The sequence below is a fragment of the Somniosus microcephalus genome, chromosome 10, assembly GCF_052327205.1.
Source record: "Somniosus microcephalus isolate GS21.2 chromosome 10, FLI_Smic_1.0, whole genome shotgun sequence".
Lineage (NCBI taxonomy): Eukaryota > Metazoa > Chordata > Chondrichthyes > Squaliformes > Somniosidae > Somniosus > Somniosus microcephalus.
Window position 1 is genome coordinate 138902821 of NC_140996.1, and position 14961 is coordinate 138917781.

Here is a 14961-nt window from a genome sequence, read left to right on the forward strand (position 1 = left end):
TACTTGGGAACATAGGAACAGGAGTACGCCATTCAGCCCCTCGAACCAATTTCGCCATTCATTTAGATTATGGCTAATCTGTACCTCAACTCCATTTACCTGCCTTTGTTCCATATCTCGTGATACCAATATACAACAAAAATCCATCGATCTCAGATTTGAAAATTTAAGTTGACCTAGCATCCACAACCTTTCAGGAAGAGTGAGTGCCAGATTTCTACTGATCGTTTGTGAAAAAGTGCTTCCTAATATTCAGTCTGAAATGGCTTAACACTAATTTTAAGATTATGTCCTTTTGTTCTGAATTCCCCCACCAGAGGAAATAGTTTCTCTGTATCTTTAGCATTTTAAACCTCAATTAGATTACCCCTCAACCTTCTAAACACAAGAGAATACTAGCATAGTTTATGCAGCCTGTCCTCATAATTTAACCCTTTAAGCCTTCTGTTATGTTCATAAGTAAATAGACGTTTTCATTATGAACAGCTAGCTTGAGCTAGTCATTTATTCAGCCATGTAGACTAGTGTATAGGCATCCATCTTGACTACTGCCTTGTGGGTAGCCCACTACTAAACATACAGCTCCACCTAGTGTACCATTCGACATGTTACTGATCATTACATCCCCCTTCCTTAGAGGTTAAACAAAATCACTATCAGTCAATCATAACGACATAAACATCTTCACAACAGGCAACACATTTTCAAAGCTTTCCTTTATGAACTCTAAGCTTTTCATACTTTTATTATAGTTTTCTTTGTGCTCAAAGATTAAGTCTATCAGGCTTTTTTACTTCACGTGTGGATCTTCTCAGCACATGTAAGTCTGATGTGTTTTCATGAGAGCCTGTATGTGTGTTTGTGTTAGATTGTTGTGGTGGTGAGTGACAAGATTCAGTTGCGGCATTGTCATCAATTTGCTCTTGGATAGTTTCTTGTGTTTTCAGGAGGGAACGGCGGTTCCTCCTGAGAATCTGTCCTTCCTCAGTTCTAACAGTGTATGACCTTGGTCCTACTTCCTCAAGAACTGTAGCTTTCCTGTTCCATGCATCTGGATCCTCAATCCTGACAACATCATCCCTTGTCAATGGTTTCAGAGTTTTGGATGACTTGTCATAGTGTGATTTCTGTTTCAGCTTTAACAGTTGAAGCCTCTGTCTCGGTTCCTTACTCTGCTTTTCTTTTGCACAGCAGGGTAGTGTGGTGGTCAACTTGCGACCCATTAGGAGTTCAGCAGGTGAAGAACCACAGTCTAAAGGGGAGGCTCGGTAGCTCAGTAGGGCGAGATAAGGATCAGACTTGCTTTCTGTTGCTTTCTTCAGTAGCTGTTTGAGAACTTGAACACCTTTCTCTGCCTCACCATTCAAATGAGCATACAGAGGACTGGATGTGATGTGTTGAAAGTCATAATGTGCTGCAAACTGTTGCCACTCCTTACAGTTGAAGCACGGACCATTGTCGCTAACAGCAATCCTGGGAATACCATGTCTGGCGAAGATGGATTTAACATGCATTTTGACACTGCTTGCTGATGTGCTTGAGAGCAGTGCCATCTCAGGATAGTTAGAATAGTAGTCAATCACTATTAGATAGTCTTTACCATTTAAATGAAAGAGGTCCACACCAACCTTTTGCCATGGTGCTGTTGGTAAGTCAGCTACTATCATTGGTTCCTTTGCTTGTTTGTTTTGGTGTTTCTGACATGTCTCACATTTGCCTATCATGTTCTGAATGTCCTTACTTATGCCAGGCCAATAAACAGTGTCTCTTGCTCTCCTTTTGCATTTTTCAATTCCGAGGTGTCCCTCATGAATCCTTTTGAGCATGTCTCGACGTAGAGCCTGTGGAATGACTATTCTGTTCTGTTTTAGTAATAGTCCACTTGCGACACTTAACTCTGACCTGATGTGATAATACTTTGGACAGGAACCTTTTGGCCAACCATGATGAACGTTCTCTATTACTGTTTGTAACACTGTGGCCTAGAAATTCAGTCGCGTTTGCGCCCACTTAGTGGCTATAGAGTGGTTTGCGCCGGAAGTTTTTTAGCGCCCGAAATTCAGTTGGTCCCTAACATCGGTGTTAGCCGGTAGCGCTGCGCCGGCACCGATGACGTCATCGGTGTGCGCAGCGCCCCGGTTCCAATGCTATTCCGTGCCGATGGCCAAATTCAGTTGCGGCCGCCTCGCCCGTAGCGGCCGCAAACAGCGTTTGAAAAACGGTGCCTTGCAGCTCCGAGAGGCCGGCGCATAAAGGTGGAGGGGCGGCCGGCCGCTTTCCCGGCGGCCGCCTGGCCGCACCTCCCTCCCCGGACTCCTGCACCACCCCCCCGCGGCATTGGTGTCTGACTCCCGCGAGCCCAGCACTTCTCCGTGGTGCCGGGCTCATTTGCCGGGGGAATCCAGCGGCGATCTCACAGCTGCAGGCAGCTCCTCCTTAAGAGAAGGAGGAGGCCTGCAGTACCCCAGCCTGTCGCACCGCATCGGGTGCCGCAGCGGCAGCTGGACGCCTGAAACTGACTTTCATCGCCCCAAACGAGGCGGCCAAACCCTGCAATAGCGCCCGCCTCCGTCTTGGGGCGGCGCAACTGAATTTCAGGCGGGTGCTACGGGAATCCGGGCGAGCGCAAAATTTCGGGCACTAAAGACCTGGCGCGGCGATACCGAATTTTTAGCCCTGTATCTTTTACTGTTTCTTCTGCTATTTGCTTTGATTTTGTGTCTCACACGGGCAGCGCAGCAGTGACCATACTCACATGAACATCCACGTCTTCCTCAGTAGAGCTCACATGACTCATTGTGGGTGCTCGGGATAGTGCATCTGCTAACACTATGTGTTTGCCTGGTGTGTAGATCAGTTCAAAGTCATATCTTTGCAGCTTCATCATGAGCCGTTGAATCCTTGGAGACATCTCATTCAGATTTTTTTTTATGATGGTAACCAGTGGGCAGTGGTCTGTCTCAACTGTGAAGGTGGGAAGTCCATATATTTAGCCATGGAACTTTTCTAGTCCAACTACCAAGCCTAGACATTCCTTTTCAATCTGGGCGTATCGACACTCAGAGTCAGTCATAGACCTGGAGGCATAGGCAACAGGCTTCCAGTCTTCACCCTCTGCTTGTAGCAAGACCGCGCCTAGGCCATCTTTTGATGCATCCGTTGACACTTTGATTCTCTTTGCTGGGTCAAAGAAGATGAGTACAGGTGTGGTTGTCAGCACTGTTTTAAGGTTCATCCACTCTTGTTCATGTCTTTCTGTCCATGCGAACTCATTTATTTTATGTAGCAGGTCTCGCAGACAGGCTGTCTTGGCTGACAAGTTAGTAATGAACTTTCCAATGAAGTTTATCATCCCCATGATGTGTAGCACTCCTTTTTTGTCAGTGGGTCGGGGCATGTTGAGTATGGCGTTTACTTTTTCCATATCTGGCTCTATTCCTTTACCAGATAGATTATCTCCTAGGAATGTGACTTCCTGGATGCCAAACTGACACTTGGCTTTGTTGAGCTTCAGTCCATTCCGGCGTATGCTCTGTAGCACTTTAGTCAGTCTCTCATTGTGTTCTTTCAGTGTGGAGCCCCAGATGATGATGTCATCAACATAGACCCGAACTCCTTCCAGACCTTCAATTATGTGTTCCATCGCTCTATGAAAGATTTCAGATGCAGATATTATCCCGAAAGGCATTCTGAGGAAACAATACCTGCCAAATGGTGTGTTGAAGGTACAGTATTTGGTGCTCTCTTCATCCAGTTTTAGTTGCCAAAATCCTTGTGAGGCATCGAGCTTTGTGAAGTATCTGGCACCTGACATTTCACTGGTGATTTCTTCTCACTTGGGAATCTGGTAGTGTTCACGTTTTATGTTTGCATTTAAGTCCTTTGGATCCATGCATACTCTTAGATCATTGTTCTTTTTCTTTACACATACCACGGAGTTAACCCAGTCTGTTAGCTCTTCGACTTTCCTGATGACTCCTAGTGTGGTCATTCTGTCCAGTCCTTTCTTGAGCCGGTCACGCAGGGGTGCTGGAACTCTCCGTGGAGCATGTACCACTGGCTGAGCATCCTCCTTTAGCTGGATCTTGTAAGTGAATGGTAGAACTCCAAATCCTTTGAACACATCCTGGAAATTACTTACTACAGAATCCACTGAGTCATCTGGTCTGCTTATGGCACAGTTTATACGGTAGACTCTCTTGACCAGTTCTAAGTCCTCACAAGCTTTGTCACCTAGTAGTGAATTAAGTCCTTCAGCCACAACAGAAAACATGAGATGATGCACTTTGTCTTTGACTGTCACTTTAAGTGTGCATACACATAAGCTATCTATTTTCTGTCCATTATAGTCCTTCAGTAGTACTGACTTTTTCTGTATTTTGGGCTTTTCTTTCATATTTTTTATGTCACTCATACTGATTAAGTTTGCTTTTGCCCCAGTGTCTAGTTTCAATGTGACTAATGCTCCATTTACCTGCAGTGGCATTATCCATTTGTCCTCTTTTACTGCATTAACTTTATGTTCAGCATTGTCCATTCCTGAGGGCTGCACATTTTCTGCATCCTTTTCTATATTGTCACATGGCACCATTCCTACAAAAAATGTCTCACTTAAATCAGTGTCCTCAATCACATTGACTTGTTGCCCTTGCTTTGTTTTTACTTTTGAAAAGCATTGTTTGGCAAAGTGATTCTTTCCATTACATTTTGTGCACATTTTCCCAAATGCTGGGCATTGTCTTGACTGGTGCTGGTAACCACAGCGATTACAATTAAAAATTCCATCCTTCGATTGCTTTGCATTTCTGTTCTGCCCACGTTTATTCCCTTTGTAGGACACAGCACCGACAGCAACACTATATCTTACTACAATCACACCACTACAGGTATTAATTGCACTGAAAGTCTTCGCGTGCTTCTGAGCTAGCTCACTGGCATGGCATATTTTCACAGCATCCTCCAATGTTAGTTCGGTTTCTCTCAACAAACATTCCCTGACTTTTTTATCATGTATACCAAACACAATCTGATCACGAATCATGGATGATTTCAGTTCAGAGAAATTACATGTCTGTGCTTTCAGTTTCAGATCGGTCACAAAGCTATCAAAAGTCTCATTTTGCTGCTGTGTCCGTGAACGGAACACAAACTCTCATAGGTCTTGTTCTTTTTGGGAGAACAATGTGTATCAAACTTCTTTAGCACATCGTCCATTTTTTCTCTGTCCTGCTCTTGATCAAATACAAACATATTAAATACCTCTATCGCCTGTGGGCCTGCAACCATGAGCAGTAACGCTATTTTCCTTGCTTCTGGCATCGTACCGAACCTGATGGCAGCAATGTTGAGTTCGAATTGTTGTTTGAAAGTCCGCCAATTGTAGTCGACATTCCCCGTGAGTTTCAAACCCTCCGGTGGCTTCAAATTCTCCATGTCGCGTTTCACAATATTCAGCTGATATTACCAATCCTGGTACCATGTTGTGTTCATAAATAAATAGACGTTTTCATTATGAACAGCTAGCCTGAGCTAGTCATTTATTCAGCCATGTGGACTAGTGTACAGGCATCCATCTTGACTACTGCCTTGTGGGTAGCCCACTACTAATCATACAGCTCCACCTAGTGTACCATTCTAGAATGACATGTTACTGATCATTAAACCTTCTGGTGAATCTCTGCTGTACCCCTTCTAAGACCAATATATCTCTCTTAAGGTTCAGTGCCAAAACTGAATGCAATACTCCAGATGGGGTTTGACCACGGCTCTGTACAACTGAAGCATATCTTCCTCCTTTTTGTATTCCAGCCCCCTAGAGATAAAGGCTAACAATCCATTAGCCTTTTTGATATTTTTTTGTATCAGTTTTTAGTGATTTGTGCACCTTGACACCAAAATCCCTTTGCTGCTCTACAGCTCCTAAGCCACAAAATTCCCCCTCTGTGCGCTGGCATTTAAGGCAGTTTCGGCAGAAAAATGGCAGCCGCCTTGCTTCCGGCCACATGATCGACATTTTGGGCAGGTTGGTAGCGTGGTCGTTGCATGCGTTTGGCAGAAGAATACAAATGAAGCAGATTGTGTCATCAATCTGCGTGCAACGCGGATTTGACGCATGACCAATTATGTTGGATGTCGCTGCTCGACTGAACAGCTTATCCAAAGCACGCACAGTTGAACGTGCGTTCAGCTGCAAGAGGGACCCCCCCACCAGCGAGATTTAAAGGAATCATTAACAACTTTCAGGTAACTTCCTTTTTGATTTCTACTGGCTCTGTGTAATTTTGTGGAACTGCTGGGAGCTTCCTATAGTTATTTAAAGTTGGTGAGGTGACAGGGAGTGGTGCTGCAAATGGGGAAGGCCTTGCTTCTGAATTCAAGGGTTCTGGTCAGACCACTTGCTGCCAGTCATGGGGACTCTACTCACAGTCCAGGGAACGGTAGCATAGTGGTAATGTCCCTTGGCTAATAATCCGGAGATGTGAGTTCAAATCCCACCACGGTAGCTGGGAAATTTTAATTCAGTTAATTAAATAAATCTGGGATGATTACTAATATCAGTAAACTATCGGATTGTTGTAAAAACCCATCTGGTTTACTGATGTCCTTTAGGGAAGGAAATCTGCGATCCTTGTCTGGCCTATATGTGACTCCAGACCCACAGCAATGTGGTTGACTCTTAACTGCCCTCTGAAATGGTCTAGCAAGTCACTCAGTTGTAACTAACTGCTACAAAACATAATAAGAATGAAACCGGATAGACTACCTGGCATTGACGTTGGCAATGGCTACGGCACACCCAGCCCAATCGACCCTGCAAAGTCCACCAACATCTGGGGACTTGTGCCAAAATTGGGGGAGCTGTCCCACAGACTAGTCAAGCAACATCCTGACATAGTCATACTCACAGAATCATACCTTCCAGCCAAAGTCCTGTCCCACAGTGGTATACAGTCGGGAAGGAATGGCCCTGGGAGTGCTCAACATTGACGCTGGACTCCATGAAGTCTCATGGCTTCAGGTCGAGCATGGGCAAGGAAACCTCCTGCTGATTACCACCTACCGTCCCTCCCTCAGCTGATGAATCAGTACTCCTCCATGTTGAACACCACTTGGAAGAAGTATTGAGAGTAGCAAGGGCACAGAATGTACTCTGGGTGGGGCAACTTCAAGTCCATCACCAAGAGTGGCTTGGTAGCACCACTACTGGCTGAGTCCTGAAGGACATAAACTGCCAGTCTGGGCCTACGACAGGTGGTGAGTGAACCAACACGAGGTAAAAGCCTGCTTGACCTCGTCCTCACCAATCTACCTGTCGCAGATGCATCTGTCCATTACAGTATTTGTGCGGTGGTCACTGCTACCGTCATTGCGGAGATGAAGTCCCATCTTCACACTGAGGACACCCTTCATCGTGTTGTGTGGCACTGCCACCGTGTTAAATGGGATAGATTCAGAACAGATCTAGCAGCTCAAAACTGGGCATCCATGAGGCGCTGTGGGTCATCATCAGCAGCAGCAGAATTGTATTTCACCACAATCTGTAACCTCATGACCCTGCATATCCCTCACTCTACCATTACCATCAAGCCAGGGGACCAACCCTAGTTCAACGAGGAGTGCAGAAGAGCATGCCAGGAGCAGCACCAGGCATACCTAAAAATGAGGCGCCAACCTGGGAAGCTGCAACACAGGACTACATGCATGCTAAAAAGTGGAAGCAGCATGCAGACAGGTTTAAGCGATCCCACAATCAACGGATCAGATCAAAGCTCTGCAGTCCTGCCACATCTAGTCGTGAATGGTGGTGGACCATTAAACAACTAACGGGAGGAGGAGGCTCCATGAATATCCCCATCCTCAATGATGGTGGAGCCCAGCACGTGAATGCAAAAGAACAAGGCTGAAGCGTTTGCAACCATCTTCAGCCAGAGGTGCCAAGTGGATGATCCATATCGGCCTCCTCCTGAAGTCCCCACCTTCACAGAAGCCAGTCTTCAGCCAATTTGATTTACTCCACGTGATATCAAGAAATGGCTGAGTGCACTGGACACAGCAAAGGCTATGGGCTCCGTCAACATTCTGGCTATCGTTGGGGATTGGCTGGGCTTCTGGCAGTTCTTGGGTATCTGAGAGGAGAAAGGCACAAGTGTCGGGTTGTTGTGAGGGCGGCGGTGGCGGGGTGGGGGTGGGGACAAAGATGTGCATGCATGCACCATCAGCAGCTTGTAAGTGAGCAGAGATTGTGGGAAGAGTGGGATGTGAGAAGAAGAATTAGGTATGAGCACAACGTCATCATCAATGCTTTCAACCTCGCCACTCACTACGGTCTCAGTGACGGCCCCTCCAATAGTCTCCAGCAGCGCAGTAATGTTCTGCAGCCATGCTTCACCCCAGCCTGTCTGATGCTGCTCATGGCAGTTGTGAGCCATAATAAAACCGCTGCTACCATGTGGCGATCGAAATTATGAACGAATTGTGAAATGATAACGGACAGACTCAAAATGTAGGAAGTCAGCTTTGTCTGTGAGACCACATGGTCAGGAAAGAGAAACACCGGATTAAGAGGAAGTCCCGCTCCCACACACATCACAGGGACATGAACGTGTCATGCAGAAGGAACTCCAATCAGGGAAGGTTGGGAGTGAAACTGACCTATCAGAGGGAGGCAGATGAAGATATACGAGGGGTGCCGGCAGGAGGGCACAATAAAGGAATGACCCAGAAGCGGGGAAATTCAGAGGGACAAGGAAAGCGGTTTGACTGGCTAGTCTATGCAACCTATTACTTTTTCTGGATTGCTCACCCAGGGAGAAGTGTATGTATGGAAGTTGGACATAAAGCATAGATATTGCTAAAGAATGCTTTTATACACGGTTGACTTGGGATATGAATTGCCAGGGTTTAGCATATAAGTTGCTGGAAAGTACTTTTATGTACGGTTGACTTGGGATATGGATTGCCAAGGATTAGCATAAATTTCTGGGCGGTACTTTTATGTACAAAACTATGAGCATATTTATTGTCAGAGTGAATTAATAAACTGTGGGCACAGGCATTGCCGCAAATGCTTCTATCTACTGCCCGAATAGTGGTTGGGGTTTTGAATTTGTCTTAGGAACAATAAAAGGATAAAGACATAACCTTGTCTGGTGTAATTTCTCAAGTCTCAAGTCCGAACTCTTGGACCTGTTGGACGGGGTGAGGGGTAATTTTGCATGTCTTACATGTGTGAGGTCATTAAACTGCTTGCGTCACTGGATCCAGGTCCTGGAGGCAACACTGATGGCTGTGACGGCTTGGGCTATCTCCTCCCACTGCGTTCTGGTGTTCTGTCTTGAAGGCCTCCTGCCAGCCCCCCACCCACCCCATGAACAGACGACCTGTCTTTTTCTGCATATCCCCTGGACCAAGGCCTCCAGTGCTGCATTTGAGAAGCGTCATGCCCTTTCTCTTCCCTGTTGTAACATTGCTGCAGCCATAGTGACAATGAGGTGCTTCTGCAACAAAACACCTTCCTTGTAACAAGTGCAGAGAGCCTCAGCAAAATTTTATTGGAGAGAGGATGGCACCTGATATTGGCCCCCTGTTGTGTGCTGAGCCAACTGGCAGGGCGTTTAGTGCTGAGCTCAATGCTCCAATCATTATAATGAGCAGGTAGCACAAATTTCCATGCTGCTTGCACTACTTTGAAGAGGCATGGGCAGATCGTGCATCACCATCCCCATACCTGTTTTCGGGCCTAATAAAATTTCAGCTAACTAGACTCTCACCATTAAGAAAATATTCCTACTTGTCCAGTGGCCGGGAAACCCGACCAGCCAGCGTTAAATTTGTTATGGTGGATCACCATGAGGCACGTCAGCCTCATTATAATATTTAAATGAACGACCCGCCTCCTGGGAGCGGGTTGGCTGCCTTCCCCCCATCCAGCCTCCATTAAAACCTGAAGTAGGTGGGTTGGAGAAGGGTTGGGGTCGGGATTCAATTTTTTAAATATTTAACCTGCCACCCGACCCTAACCCACCCTTTTTTGGGGGTTAAAATATCCCCCAATATGCCATTCACCCAATGTTTGATGATTACCATGTGTTGTGGGGCTATTCCTTCCATTTTCTAAACCAATGATTTAATGGAAATCTCCTGATATGTGCAGATTGATAAATCCCTAATGTCACTTGATGAGAGAGAAAGAGAGAGCGAGCATGCGAGAAAGGGAGAGGTTAAAATTCTGCTGGGTATTACAGTAAATGCTTTGGATGACCCTAAATGAAGCTGTATCCCTCTCTGATGAAGGATTTTTAATTTTAATTCCAGATTCAACTTGGCTGAACAAAGCTTTCCAGCTCTCAGGGAACTGCAATATTTTGATGGGATGCATGTTTTATATAAACAAAACTCAATGGGCTGGATTTTGTCAATGGGGAGCTTTTGGAGGCGGGACTCCCACTTTTTGGGTTGTAGTCCCGCCTCCATCGACTTGTGGCCAACCCACTCTATTTTCCCTTGATTGACCTTGTTAAGCCCGCCCAGCGGGCTCAGCAAGCCAATTGAGGGACACCTGGTTACTGGTGCTGTCAGCGATTGACATTTCATCTGTCAAGACCTTTTGCTTTCTGTGCCGGTGAGCTGAGGGACTCCTGAGAACTGAAGGAAGCCTGCAGGAGAAAGTAAAGGTAAGTAAAACTTATTAAAACACTTTACACTTACCTCTGCACACATGCACCCATCACTGACCTGCACAACGGACATCTCAAACCCTCCAAACCCTGCAGACCGATGATCCACCTCGCTAACAGGCAGTTAATTGGCACTAATCCCCTTCCCGCCTCGGGGAGGCGGCTCCCAGCACAGGTCGGTTATCCGCCTCCTGGGACATTGGCACGGAGGCGGGTTGGGGGCGGGATGGGTTCCTGCCCCCCCCAGGTTCTGCAATTTTCCCACCATTCCTGCCTCCAAACCCGCCTCCTCGGGGCTTGGAAAATCGAGCCCAATGTAATGAATTCTGCTTTTTTGACTCAGTGAATTCCATGATTAAAAAAAAAAAATGTTATTAACAAGATGTGGCCAATAGTGGCAATGCTGCATTCATTACGCATCCCTTTTCACCCTGGGATATGGTGGAGGGCTGTCTTTTTGAACTGCTGTACCCCTTGTTGTTATGTATTGTGTGTTCTCCTCCCACCTGTGGTAGCGCTGTCACAGGAGATAAATGGTTGGGTGTTCTCGGTTAAGTTTAGCTCTCTTTGTTCAGAACTTTCCAGAACTTCCTTTCCTTCCAATAAAGCACTTCATGTTTGAATCTCTGGGTTCTGAGTCCTAAATTGTGTCTAGGTAGAAAGGAACCGACACAACAAGTGGCGACGAGGATCGGATGAATCTGTGTTGTGGGAACTTTCTTGTTTTTGACTACAAAACACTCAGAACAGAGATTTCAGCATTACATTAACGTTACGGCAGTGAGTAAACAGAAATTTTAATTTGAAACGTGAGATGGCTACTATATTAGGAAACATCGGTGATTTTGATGAAAATGTGGAGCAATGGAGCGCTTATACGGAATGTTTTGACTATTTTGTATTGGCGAATGCGGTGGCAAATGAAAAGGTTGTGCCTACCTTTGTGAGTGTAATGGGGCCAAAGACATTCAATTTACTTCGCAGCCTTGTACAGCCAGGTAAGCCAGGAACTAAAACATATAAGCAACTAGTGGAAATTCTTGGAGCACATTTTTCACCAACACCTCTGGTTATTGCTGAGAGATTTAGATTTCACAAACGGAATCAAGAGGAGGGGGAATCAGTGACGATGTTTATTGCTGCTTTAAAAAGGTTGTCAGAACACTGCGAGTTCAAGGAGGTGCTGAAGGACACCATTAGAGACAGACTTGTGTGTGGTCTGCAAAGTGCAGCCACACAGAAGCGCCTTCTTACTGAGGACAACCTTAGTCTTGAAAAGGCCATTGAAATTAGTGTCTCCATGGAGATGGCGGAAAAGGAGGCTCACCAGTTGAGTTCAACAGGGAGAGTTCACAAGGTGTCGTCTGAGCCTAAAGGTGCGCGGAACGGCACATGTTACCGTTGTGGGAAAACGGGCCATCACGCTAATGACTGCTGGTGTACGGAGCTGGAATGCTGAAATTGTGGCAAAAAGGGTCACATTGAACGCGCCTGTAGAGGTAAAAAAAAGAACAGACAGAGCTGGGAAGCATGGAAGCAAAATGTCTGTATTTGGACAAGAGAGGAAAAAGAGTGTTCATTCAGTGCAGTATGATGGAACAAGCAAAACAGAGGGGAGCGACACCTCTGAGGAGGAAGAGGTGCACATACTGACGGTTGCAGGTGGTTCAAATGGCTACTGGGTGTCACCACTGGTGGAGGGACAATCAGTACGGATGGAGGTGGACACAGGCGCGGCTGTGTCCCTTGTTTCAGACACTGTCTACAACAAAATGCTAAAGCATCTTACCCTTCAGCCAACAAATATTGTGCTAAAGACGTATACCGGTGAACCTGTAGCCATGAGAGACGTCATTGAGGTGACAGTTAAATTGAACGGGCAGACTGCAAAACTGCCACTATATGTGGTAAAGGGAAATTACCCATCGCTACTGGGACGTGCGTGGCTAGAGAAAATCACGCTGGACTGGCCTGCAGTCCGCATGATGTCAAAAGGGGAGTCAGGTCTGACTGCAGTGTTAAACAAACATGCAAAACTCTTCAATGGGGAACTTGGGAGCATCAAAAAGATCAGCGTGAGACTGGACATTAAACCTGACAGCAAGCCGAAGTTTCACAAAGCCTGACCTGTACCCTATACAATTAGGCCAAAAGTTGAGGCTAACTTGGAGGCCTTAGTCGAGAATGGAGTCCTGGAGCCTGTGAGCGTGAGCAAATGGGCCACACCCATTGTTCCTGTCCTGAAAAAGGATGGATCTGTTCGAATCTGCGGGGATTTTAAAGTGACTATTAACCCGGTGCTGTCTGCGGAACAGTACCCTCTTCCCCTCATTGATGATCTTTTTACGGGCCTGGCCGGAGGGCAAAAGTTCAGCAAAATAGAATTATGCCAGGCTTATCTACAAATGCATGTCGATGACAAATCAAAGGAGCTGCTGACAATTGTGACACACAAGGGGCTATACAGGTACTGCCGCCTTCCATTTGGAATTACGTCGGCCCCTGCTCTATTCCAAAGGGCAATGGATCAGATTTTGAGTGGACGGCCAGGAGTCCAGTGCTACCTGGACGACATCCTTGTCACTGGGACAAATGAGGAGGATCATCTTCTGAACTTGGATGCGACACTACAATGACTGAAAGAGTACAGACTCAGATTTCGTAAAGACAAATGTGAATTCTTTCAGTCTTCAGTTGAGTACCTGGGGCATGTGATTGACGCTACTGGCCTGCATAAGGCGCCGTCAAAGGTCAAGGCGATCGTGGAGGCCCCAGCATGTGAGCCAGTTATGTCCATTTCTGGGGCTAATTAACTACTATGGGAAGTTTATTCCAGACTTAGCAACATTGCTGAAGCCGTTACATCAGTTGCTATGTCAAGGCAAAACATGGAAATGGACTGAACTGTGCGACGAAGCTTTCGCCCAAGCAAAGAAAGCAGGTCCTGACACACTTCGACCCAAAGCTACCTGTGCAGCTAGCATGTGATGCATCACCATATGGTGTGGGAGCAGTCATATCCCACATCATGCCTTCGGGTGAAGAGAAACCTATCGCCTTCGCATCACGCACCTTGAACAAGGCCGAGAGTAACTATGCGCAGATCGAGCGCGAGGCCTTGGGAATCGTTTTTGGAATTCAAAAATTTCATCAGTACCTGTTTGGGAGAAGGTTCACACTCCTGATGGACCACCGTCCATTGACTTCAATCTTCGGGCCCCACACCGGAATTCCGTCTCTCGCTGCAAGCAGGATGCAAAAGTGGGCTTTACTGTTGTCAGGACACACATACGACATCAAATATCGCAAATCAGACTTGCACGGCAACGCAGACGGTCTCTCGAGGCTACCCTTGCCTGTTACTCCCCCAGAGCCTCGTCAGATAGACATCTTCTACTTTAGACAAGTGGAGGGAGCACCTGTCACTGTAGTTCAGGTGCGAAGGTACACCCGCAATGATCCAGTCCTGCCTGAGGTAATGGATGATGCCATTCGAGGGAGAGCTATAGGCGATTCTCCTAGTTTGAAACCTTACGTTTCAAAAAGAAATGAGCTCTCCGTCCAGGCAGGTTGTCTTCTTTGGAGACGCCGTGTCATCATTCCGCCACCTCTGAGGGAACCTATACTGCAACAACTTCATACAGGCCACAATGGGATGGTTCGGATGAAGGAAATGGCAAGAAGCTACTTCTGGTGGCCAGGTCTCGATGGGAATATTGAGGAGAAAGCCAAAACATGGTCCCCATGTCAAAGGGTCCGGAATGTTCCACAGCTGGCATCCCTACACCCCTGGGATTGGCCTGCAGAAGTGTGGCAGCGAGTACATGTGGACTTCGCCGGTCCTTTCGAAGAGAAGATGTTTATGGTGGTTGTGGACGCTCGTAGTAAGTGGCCGGAGGTCGCTGTGATGAGGTCTACCACGGCAGAGAAAGCAATTGAGAAACTTGGTGAGATGTTCAGCCGTTATGGCTCACCGGAACAACTCGTAAGTGACAACGGTCCACAATTTGTATCACAGGAGTTTGCAACCTTCCTGCATGTGAACGGTGTCCAACACATCTAGTCTGCACCCTATCATCCCTCTACTAATGGCCAGGCAGAAAGGTTTGTGTAAACTTTGAAGCACGCCTTGAAGGCATCGCAAGGTCAGGGCTCAATCCACCAACGTCTGAACAGCTTCCTGTTGTCCTACAGGAATGAGACGCGTGCCACAACCAAAACTTCCCCCGCTTCGCTCATGATGAAGAGGCAGTTGCGGACAAGTTTTGACTTACTCAAACCTCCA